This window comes from Cyanistes caeruleus, chromosome 11 (genome assembly GCF_971803275.1).
Source record: "Cyanistes caeruleus chromosome 11, bCyaCae1.hap1.1, whole genome shotgun sequence".
NCBI classification, from domain to species: Eukaryota; Metazoa; Chordata; class Aves; order Passeriformes; family Paridae; genus Cyanistes; species Cyanistes caeruleus.
The window spans coordinates 10,180,949-10,191,157 of record NC_141711.1 but is presented as its reverse complement, the minus strand read 5'-3'; the positions used below and the strand labels follow the sequence as shown (position 1 = coordinate 10,191,157).

At 42.9% G+C, this 10,209-nt stretch overlaps 2 long non-coding RNA genes across 2 annotated transcripts; one reads left to right on the top strand and one right to left on the bottom strand.

Annotated features, from left to right (window-relative positions):
* Positions 1-3,945: 3,945 nt before the first annotated feature.
* Positions 3,946-7,135, bottom strand: LOC111935061 (uncharacterized). The gene is made up of 2 exons (XR_002867577.2): positions 7,054-7,135; positions 3,946-4,113 (listed from the first exon to the last, which is right to left on the bottom strand). It is a non-coding gene; the product is annotated as an uncharacterized LOC111935061 (long non-coding RNA).
* On the top strand, positions 6,782-9,908 carry LOC147650992 (uncharacterized). Its single transcript, XR_015275190.1, has 3 exons — positions 6,782-6,869; positions 6,958-7,041; positions 7,127-9,908. It is a non-coding gene; the product is annotated as an uncharacterized LOC147650992 (long non-coding RNA).
* Positions 9,909-10,209: the final 301 nt, after the last annotated feature.

Here is a 10,209-nt window from a genome sequence, read left to right as displayed (position 1 = left end):
GAGAGAAGTGTACCAGTCCCTCAGCACTTTTCAGGAGTAGGCTCTGGAGCCTGTGGGGAAATGACAGCTTTGCCCAGAGCTGAGAAGGGCATGGGCAGAAATTTGGAAGCCTCTTTCTCCTCCTGGTAAATTATGAAGTGTCTTGGGATCCATTTTCAGATTAGCAGAGTACTTCAGGCATCACAGGGTTTGTACTCTTGCAGTACAGAAGAAGCCGTGGCCTACTGTGGGTTGGCCACCAGCTGAGGTACTGCATTGCTTTGAAAATCATGAGGTGATACAAGGCCAGAGCACACAGTTAATGCAGTTTTTAAAAGATCTCTGCACAGCCACAAGTCACTGTGTGATTTTACATCCTGCTCTGGTCATCCTGTGAAACTACCTCTACCTCTCCCTTGAGTTCACTTGCATCTTTACTGTGAGTAAGAAGAATAAATGAAGCTTTGTTTAACAGGGAGGTTAACCTGCCCTCTCAAACCAAAGAAAATGTGTGGTTAAGGCTGTGAATTTCCCTGGTGCATCAGAATCATCAGTTTCATGGAAAGAAAGGAAGAAAGCTCTGGCCTACTCAATTTCCCAGGAAGAAGCCTTGGTGCTGTAAAGTCTGTCCTCTGTCAATAAAGGAAGCTATAAGACTAAGACTTAGTTCATTCCTCCCACACATGACTCCTTTAAATTACCACATCACTGCCCTAGGTTGATGCAGTTTATTCTGTTTTCTTCACCATCTCCTGTTTGTCCTTAGAACTGATGAAATAATTTGTCCTGTAACTTGATAGTAAAATTCACCTATAGAATGCACACAAGCTCCCAACTGGCTGCCAGATGGCAAGAAAGCCATCTGATTTCTATTAACTCCATTGGATTTGAACCTGGGAGCTGAAAAGCCCCCACATCTCACAGCCAGTCCTTGGCTGAGTCCCTTCCCTGCTGCTCTCCTTTTTTTGAAGACTGAGATTCCATTCTCACAAGTCTGGCCAAGCACCACCTCCAGCCCCAGCTAAACTAAACCCAGCTACCCAGGTGAATGATGGGCACAAACTTAACTATGCAAATCTTTGAAATAGTGTCTGAGCAGACACTTGGAGGTGAGCTCTCCCACAACAAGTGTAGCCAAGCCACCTGCATCTGCGTCTTCCAGAAAAATAACTTCAAATATAGTAATGATTTTAAATTCAGTAATTGTGACAGCTCACACCACATTGCAGTTTGAAAGCCATGAGGCAAAGGTATGCTAATCAACCCAGATCTATGTCAAAGCTTATAACAAAACCCAACTCTCTCTGCCTGTAGTGTTAAGCTGAGACTAAAAACACAACCTTTCTTTATATTAACACCTCCTCTGTGCAGTGTCATTGAGAATAATGAGATAAAAATTGCAGCAACTGTAACTGGAATGGAAATTAGTTGGAAGTCCTTGATAAGATTGTCTTCATTGGAAGGTGATACTGCTTTGTTAGCTTCCAGCTGACACACAGAGAACTGGCAGTAGCTCTGTGGTCTTGCACAGGAGCCTGAAATGGATCCACTCCCACCTCTTCAGTTGAATGAATGTGTGTGAATGTCATGCACTGATTTTTTATATTCAGCCCAGAGGTGTCCTTCACGACCTGGGGGCTCAGGCAGTTGCCCTGAGAACTCACCCTAGAACTGGAGATTTTGACAGGAAAGTTCTGTCAGATGTTACACCACAACTTTGTTTGAAGGGCGTGGAGGAAATGCTGTCCAACCTGTTAAATGCGTAAAAGGCCCTTTGAACTGTAGTTACCTGTTGGCACAGAGCTCAGTTAGGCAATCTTAATTGTTTGCATTTAATTAGACATATAAAGAAAATGTGGAGCTGTGTCACATTGAACTAAGATATTTTCAAAAAGACGTGGATAAACAGCTCAGGAACACACTGCATGAACACTTGGAAGTCTGCCAGGGGGAAAACAGAGGAGACCTCAGGTCAGCCTTTTACATTCATTCATCTGGTTGCATCTATTTTACATCTATTCACATCACCATCCTCCTCCTTAAGTGCTTAAGCGGGTTTTGGTAGAGCACAAAGAAGGAAAGTTTTGAGTGGACCAACACAGAATCAGTATCCTCATATTTGAGTGGACAAAATTCAAAATCAGTATCCTCACGGTAGCCAGTCCTCATGTTTGGACTGGGTTCTTCCACAGCATCCACATTTTGGGAGAGTGAGGGCTCACGTTCCAGACCCAGGTTCAGGTTGCACACATGCAAAGAAACACAGCAATAGGAACTTATCATGGGGTTTTATGGGACTGGTGGTAGCCTACAAACACACCGGGGAGCACAAAGTGCTCTGGTCACCCTGTGTACAGGCATCCCCCACTCCCTGTGGCCAGGCTCTCAGAGGGCATTTATTGTGTAGTGTGGGAGTTTTGGTGATGGGGAGACTACCAGAGATACAGAAAGGCAGCTAGTTTGGTTAACAGAGGATGTGCTGTGATTGTTTTGTAGAGGAAAAATATAGTGATGACTAAGGGAGGAAAAAAAGGAGAAGAAGAAGATATTTAATGTCAAAGGGCTCCAGTGTACATCCTGATTTTTAGCATCAGCCTTCTCGGGCTGACACACATTTATATGGAATAATTCCTGGATGGTGAGAAAGCAAATAAATGTAGTCCTGTAGGCTATATGTCAGAATGTTCATGACAGCTGTAGATGATTTATAGCTTACCAGACACTGAGATCAGTGCTTGGACCACACTGGCTCTTTCCCTAAGACAAGGCACAGGTCTACATAACACAGGGAGACTATGGCCTATCTGTCCATCTGAGACACTCATGGGACATCAGATTTCTGATGCCAGGGGAAAAAAAGTTTCCATTTACTGCCTCCTGGCTCTGCCCCATGAGCTGCAGCATGTCCTGTGCACCACTTGAGCCGCTCTGTTTGCTTACAAAGCAGATGTTTGACAGGCACAGAAATAATGCCTTCAAGATCTGCAACAGCTGTGGCCAGCTCTTATTCAGATAAGAGGCCCTGTATTTCTACAGCCACCCAGCCAAGGCCTTATGCAACTTGGTTAAATTGCCTTTTGAGACGCTGCCTTGCCAGCTCGAGTAAGTGGCAGATACCTCTCCATGGGAGAAGAAAATAAGTCTTTTGTTAGACGTCAATTTGCTTTTCCTTTGGGCTAACATTTTGAAATACTTTATTTTTTCTTTGTTTTGGGAAGGTTTTCATAATGTGGAGACTTCATGCATCAAAACATGTGCTGCTCCTGCCCCTGCCAGCCTTCTGTGCTTTGGTGGGGAGGCATGTCAGTTCTGTACACAGAGCTTTCCTGAGGTCCATTGTTGGACTCATCAGTATTGAGTGGCCATTTTCATAACCCCAGACCTCATCCTCTCTTGCTGACACTGTTCACTCTGTATAGGGTAGAGTCTACAGCTGACATGGAAAATTTAAAAGATTCTCTTTCTGGAACTAAAATACCATTCCGTAACTACCCTTTAAGGAAGGGGAAAGAGAAACCTGGCTGAACTCGTCAAAATCCTTCTCTCAAGAAGCAGAAGAGAGTCCCAAGACATTTTTGCACACAAATGGGAAATGTAGGAACATATAATACAGAGGTACCCACCCTGTGTGGACACAAGCCATCTGTAGTAGCTTAGCACTGACCTAGTATTGTACCCACACAATAGAGCAAACCCAGCATCAGGGATTAGTGCATGGTCCCAACAGCACCAGGTGCTACAGACTCAGCTTTTGTTGGTTTAGATGAGTTTTTCTCTAGTCCCTATCTATGATGTTATCAAAACATCCTGGTTCCCTGAAATGACACCTGGCTCAGAATTTAAACACAGGAGCTGTGTACATGAGGCAACAGAAGGTCTACCTGGCATATTTCACATGTGGTTTTTTTGACCCTAGAAGTAACAGGATATGTGCTGATGACATGGAAAAGCTGACACCAAAGCAGCCAGAATTAACCACAGTTCTTTAATTAGGAACACCATGGGAAAAATGCAGATAGAAGAAAAACTTCCATATTTCCAATGAGAAGCTGAGAATAAAACTGAGCGTCATCAGCTCAGACATGAATTTCCTCCAGGTTGGTTGCTCCAGAAGAGGCCATCAAAAAGGCAGATCTAGGAAACAGAAAAAACGTGAGTAAAGTTCAAAACAACAGCACATGACTACTCTTTGCAAAACAGGAGTCATAAGAAGTCAGAAGAACTATAACCACTTCACCCCTCTATTGTACCTCCTCTGGAGGACTTCACTAGAGACACATGCCAGATTGTGGCACCTTTACTCTGCACCTCACTATCTACATGACCCCATTTGATTTTATGGTTCAAAGCAGTATCTGAAGTACAAAGGGATCAGACTCCTGCTCTAGCTGGTGCAGTGTAAGTCAGCTTAGCATTGATGAAAACAGAGCAAAAAATTACTGTCACTTTCCCTTGGCATTAGTTTTGATATTCAGAGTCCAGTGTAGCATCACTTACAAATACAGAAGTCTGATAATCAAGGTACTTGTCAAGGAAAAATTGAAAACTCCCTGAGGTGTTAAGCACTGCTCTCAGTGGTTGATAGACGACATATGCAACATTATTTGCTGCATGAAAAGGTATGAAGGGCTCTGGCCTGCTCTCACACTTGATCTTCCAGATTCATATGAGGGACAAGCTCAGCTCCTCCTTGGAAAGGCCACTGAGGTCAGGCCCCCTGAGGTAAGGGAAGGTGAATCAGGAGCCTGCTCTGTGCTGCATTTCACCCTTGCTGAAATGAAGGTCACCCACAATGGCAATTCCACGGTGAGTAAAGTGGTGATCATTAGATCATCACAGCATGGCACAATCCTATTGTTGTTATAATGATCCTAATAAAAAAATCTTCATGAGGCTTCTCTTGGGTGTAGCTATCATTAATAAGCATTTCCTCTTGCAATTTATCTCAGTTAAGTTAAATGAAAATTCCACTAAGAATGAATGTCCATATAGCAATGGTATGCATGACATGGTCCTGCAGGTAGCCAACATTTAAAAGAACTAAAAATATCTTAAATGTTTTTATGGACATTTCACAGCACTGAGAAATTAAATTACTTTAGATAGGAAGGGATTAGAATAATTTTTTTCTGGCCTATATTGTGGGGGATTTCTGGGAACCTGAAATCATATGGTGAATCCATTCTTCAAAGGAGAAAGACATGGAGCAGAATTTCCTAGAGATTCTCTGTTGTTTTCTCAACTCTCAGGTGCAAATTGTGTTGATTCTTCCCTTTTGGCCTCCTCCTCTGTATTTTGAGTGTTTAGAGGAAGTCCTCCTTGGCTCTTGCCAGGCTTATTGAGGTAGGGACTGCCTGAAGGTCCCCTGCCTGTACATCCCCTTCACAGCCCAGGACTGGGGGTCCTCTGCTCTGCCATAATCAATCAGCATCTCAAAATCCTCATTAGAATCTTTCTGACTTTGTGTCATGTTCAGGTGTTGAAGTGCCCACTAATACTAGAGATGCTTCAGTGTAGGAATCAGACGTAATTAGAGCCTGTACCTTCGTGCTTCAGCCAATAGCCCACATTTTGAATCAAAGCAAGCAGCTGAAACACTGATGGAGGGCAGTGACCCTCTCATTTGTCAGTGGCACAGAACAACTAAAATATCAGCTGCCCAAGAAGATGAGGAAGAATGCTTTGAAGCACCAGTGCAGACCTGGGAGCTGTTTCACAGTGAAGATCTACATTACAGTGGTGCTCTTTAACCAAGTATTTCCATTTCTGGCTCTCATTGCTGGTGTTTTATCTTATAGACGTTCTACGGAATGGGTTAGATCTTCACTTGCCCTGAACAGTTGCTCAACATGCTCACAATTTTGAGACCATCTGTGTTAATCAAGGGCAGAACTTGGACTGCCATGCCAGAATTTGGCATTCGCAACTTTTTTGCAAGCATAGTTTTTGGTTTAACCCTCAGGTCCAACATCTAGCTGATATATATAGAAATTACTTTCTGTGGACCCAACTCAAATGAATCTGAGGGAATTATTATTTGCAACTGATTGCACTTAGAGTTGCAACACAGTGGAGAGTGGTATTTTTCCTTTTTGCTTTTTTCCCCCTTGTTGCCTTTGGAAATTTCACAACCGTCAGTTAGCCAGACTGAGTCCGAGCTGAGGATCTTGCAACACTGGTTCATCAATGCCACTGAAAAACAAATCTGTACAGTGTCATAACTTTCATTGATCCACCGGGTTGGATCCAAGCTGATAGCAGATCAGATGAGAACTCAGGAAAAAAAAAAAGTCAGATCTCTTGATTCAGACTGATGAGGACTTGCAGCCTGGCAGCACATCAGGTTTCTGGCTAGCACAGAGACCCAGGGCCCAAGGCTTCACCCAGAACTAGCTCTGGCACAGTGCAGTAAATCAGGCATGTCCCACCACAAAGAGAAGGATTCTCACATCCTGGGACCTGTGGGGCACAGCCAGGAGAGGCTCTACAGCCATGTTATAGTGCAGGGCCTCAAAGCTATAGCCCAGGCCACAGACCCAGATGCCATTTATCTAGATAACCCCATATAATCAATGTTCACTAGTCCTGCTCTTGCCCAACAAGACAAGCTCAGGAATGCTCTCATTGATGCTTTTGGAATATGTGACCTAGGAGCTGTTGGTTTTGTTTGCATTTTCCTCTTTATTTGCTCTCTGTTACTACATTAATGTAGTTCTCCCTACATGTACCATAGCCTGGATCCGTCCCATGGTCCTGTTAGTGATGTCACAAGCAGGGTTATGACCACTTGTGACAGGACATGCTAAAACAACACTTCAGAAGATAAGGAAGCCACTGGGGGGACTGACATCCTGGAGGCAGAAATCCCACTTCTGTGTGAAATGTCCCATGTCAGTAAACCTTTAAAGAAGGGAGAAAAATGTAGAGCTTAAGGAACTCTGCATCAAGCACTGGATTTTCCTTTATATCTCATTCCAGGCTCAACAGAGAGACAAAGGATCAGGGGCTTCATGTTGACTTCGTCTCTTTCATTCTGTATTCATGAAGGAAACAACTGAAAACGTGAGAACTGACCTTTCCTAGAACCCCTTCCGCTTTTCCTGGAAATCAGTCTTCAGTCACATGATAGGGTTTTGCTGCTCTTTAGGAATTCCAGATCCTGAATGAGGCAGACTGTAAACAAGGAAACCTGATACCTCAAGGACAGAAGGAGAGAACAAGATGTCCATAGACACACTGGAGTGTTTTCAAGCATTGCAATGTGTTCTGTGGCTTGTTTATAAATGTGACTCTAAATGTGTCTCTGTGTGTATATACACACATATATACACACACTCCTACAGAGTACATACTATTGTTTTTTCTCACACATCAATGTGATGGTTTGGCATTTAAGAAAAATCTACTACAATCACTGTGAGCAGAGAGACTCAGCCATAAACAAAGTGACATTCTCCAGGACAGGCACTTCTCTTTCAGCCCAGTCCCAACCACAATTTTGTGTCTGCAGCTCTGTGGTTTGATACCCAGTTATTTTCTAACATAAGGCCAAGATTGCAGGGCCCTGTTTGTGGGTGCAAGCAGGTATATGAGTACCCACAAGCTACCACTCAATACCAACCTCTCTTGACAAGCTGGCTACTTAAAACCTGTCTGGCTTTTAAGGAATGTATCTGACTTTTTGGTTGCTGGAGAAGAGACATGGGGTAGGCAAAGAATTTTTTTGGCAAATAAGAAGTGTGGTTAAAAAAGAGAGGGCACAGATTCTTCAAAATGCACAAGGAGAAAAAAGAAACTTGTGGAATCAGGGTAGCAGCTGAATTGGTACACCCCAAGGGAAAATGAGAACTGCAGGAGAAGCTGAACCTTTACACTAGAGCATGTTCTTTTTCCTCCAAGTCAGATGCAGTTTGCAGTCCTGTGCCAAATATTCACATTAACTACTAGGAGCTCCTTATTTCTAGGATATTTTTATTCTTAATATTAAACATTTACCCCTTATCAGAAAACTACCCTTAAACCTAATGCAGCTGGAAATCAGTCAGAAACAGGGTCAAAAATGGCTTATTCACCCTCCATTTATAACAGACAACTTTCAGACAGTTGGAGACAAATATTTGTTAACAAGAACTTCCCAAGTGAGTTAATTTCTTGCCATTTGCAAAATGTTGATTAAGGAGCCCTGCTTACTCAAGTCTGTTTTGGAGGCACAGCTCTGAGTGGTACTGTAAGAGGAACACTCACAATCACAGCATCCAGGCCATTAATTAAAGCCTTATAAAATCCCAGCAGAAATGACTGGAAGGATTCCCATTGATCCATTAGATTTTGGATAAGTCTTGAAATACAACAACTCAACTGATAAAGACAGAGACCTCTTCCCTCCCTTGCAGCTTTTTTCCTGCTATTTGAATCCTTTGTATGTCAAATGCCATCAGGATCAGTGGCCAAAATCTCTGCCAGAAAGGAAAAGTGTCTGGACACTTCAGGATTGGTGTTAGGGCTCGGTTTGAGCTGCCAGGTGCTGTGTCTCCATCTTCCTTTTGTTGTGGGATCTCCAAGGTCTTGCAATCCCAACATGAGTGTGCCTGTACTTCACAGAGTAAGGAAAGAGCCCTATGGCCAGTTTTGCCATATCCAACTGAAACGGGCTGAGCTCTCCTGTGTGAGCTCTCTCAGTGTGGGTAGTGACCTCTGGGTATTTATCTGAACAACTTCACATAACAAAACTGTTTGTTTACACTGCATGTGGAGCCACCTTGTAGAATCTTTTCTCAGTCCTCTCCATCATCAAACTCTGCTTTAGCCGAGGAAACACCAAGACCAAAATAGTGAAGAGGTGTAAATCTGAAACTACTGGAAAGAAAAAGCTTCCATCATCTCAAGGACTCTGGCAGTGAAGCTTCTTGATTAGGCAGCTGCTGGGAACTCATTTTGTTCTAGCCCTGAGCTAAGCACCTGCCAGGCCATTTCCCTGCTGCAGTTTTACTTTCTGTAAAAATAGAACTAATTATTAGATGTCACTAATACAATTTATACCCATCTTAAGAGGCCTAATAAATAGTGGCAAATTCGTGAGGAGATACACTTAGACTTGAAATACAATGTTAATACTAATCACATAATTGAAAAATTCAGCTCCCCTGGAAAATCAGTGGGGTTATGATGTTCCTGTTTTTCCTGCTGTCCAAGTACAGCTACACAAACAACTCTCTGTGACTTTGCCATCCAGCAACGAGCTGCCTCTGTGCAGTTGGATACACCCTTGGATAAATGTCAGCGTGCTTCCTTGGCCATGGAAACATGGGAAGATGCTTTCTACCCTCTGCAGTGCCATAGTGGGCAGCTGGACTCTTACTGGGACAAGCCAGAAATCAGCTCAAATTTATCTTGCTCATGCAGTCATAGCCTGAAGCTGCTGCAAAACAATTCTGGTCACAGATTTTCATCTCTGGATCCTCTGGAGATAGTTCTAATGGGCTGAAACATCTCAGAGGAAGATTAAAAAAAAACCCAAAAAACAGCCAACAGCAATATCTTTGGCCAGTCAGCAATTTTTTTTTCCCCAAAAATCCACCAGCATGTGGATGCCTGATAGTTTATGTCCTGATATTTTTGATATTTTTCTCTCCTATCACTTATAACTGTGAATCCCCTCATTAGTCATACTGCACTCATTCCAGCACATAATTTAATCTTTCTTCATCAAAACACCGTTTAGACAAAGATGATCTGATTTGAAATGTGGCTGCTGTCATTGCTTCCCTCTCTGCTGTATTTGTTCGCTGCTCTATTCTTTTTTTAGGTAGTCGTGCCAGGTAGCTTTTGATGAGTAACGTGCTGTTCATCTGTTGCTGTCATGTAGCCAACAAAGCCCCAAAGATGCCATTAGAAGTAAAAATAAAGCCCATTGCATGATACTGAAATAATCTTTTCTGCATGAGTGTGAGCTCTTCCCCATCAGACAGTTCTTTTCCCTACCATTCTCTTAATCCCTCTCAAGAAAATATCTTATTTGCACAAAAAGGAAGCACAAATCCCCTAGAGTTCATTTGAAAGAAGCGTTAGAAGAGTAATTGCAGATAAAAGTTGCTAGAGAGGGTGCAGGATACTGCACAGCTGCTTAGAGAGGCAAATTGTCCACACTGAGCTTGGTGTGAGCATGACTCTTTCTTGGCTGAAAAGTCATGTATGCATCATGGATGTTTGTAAACATAAGGTAATTTATGT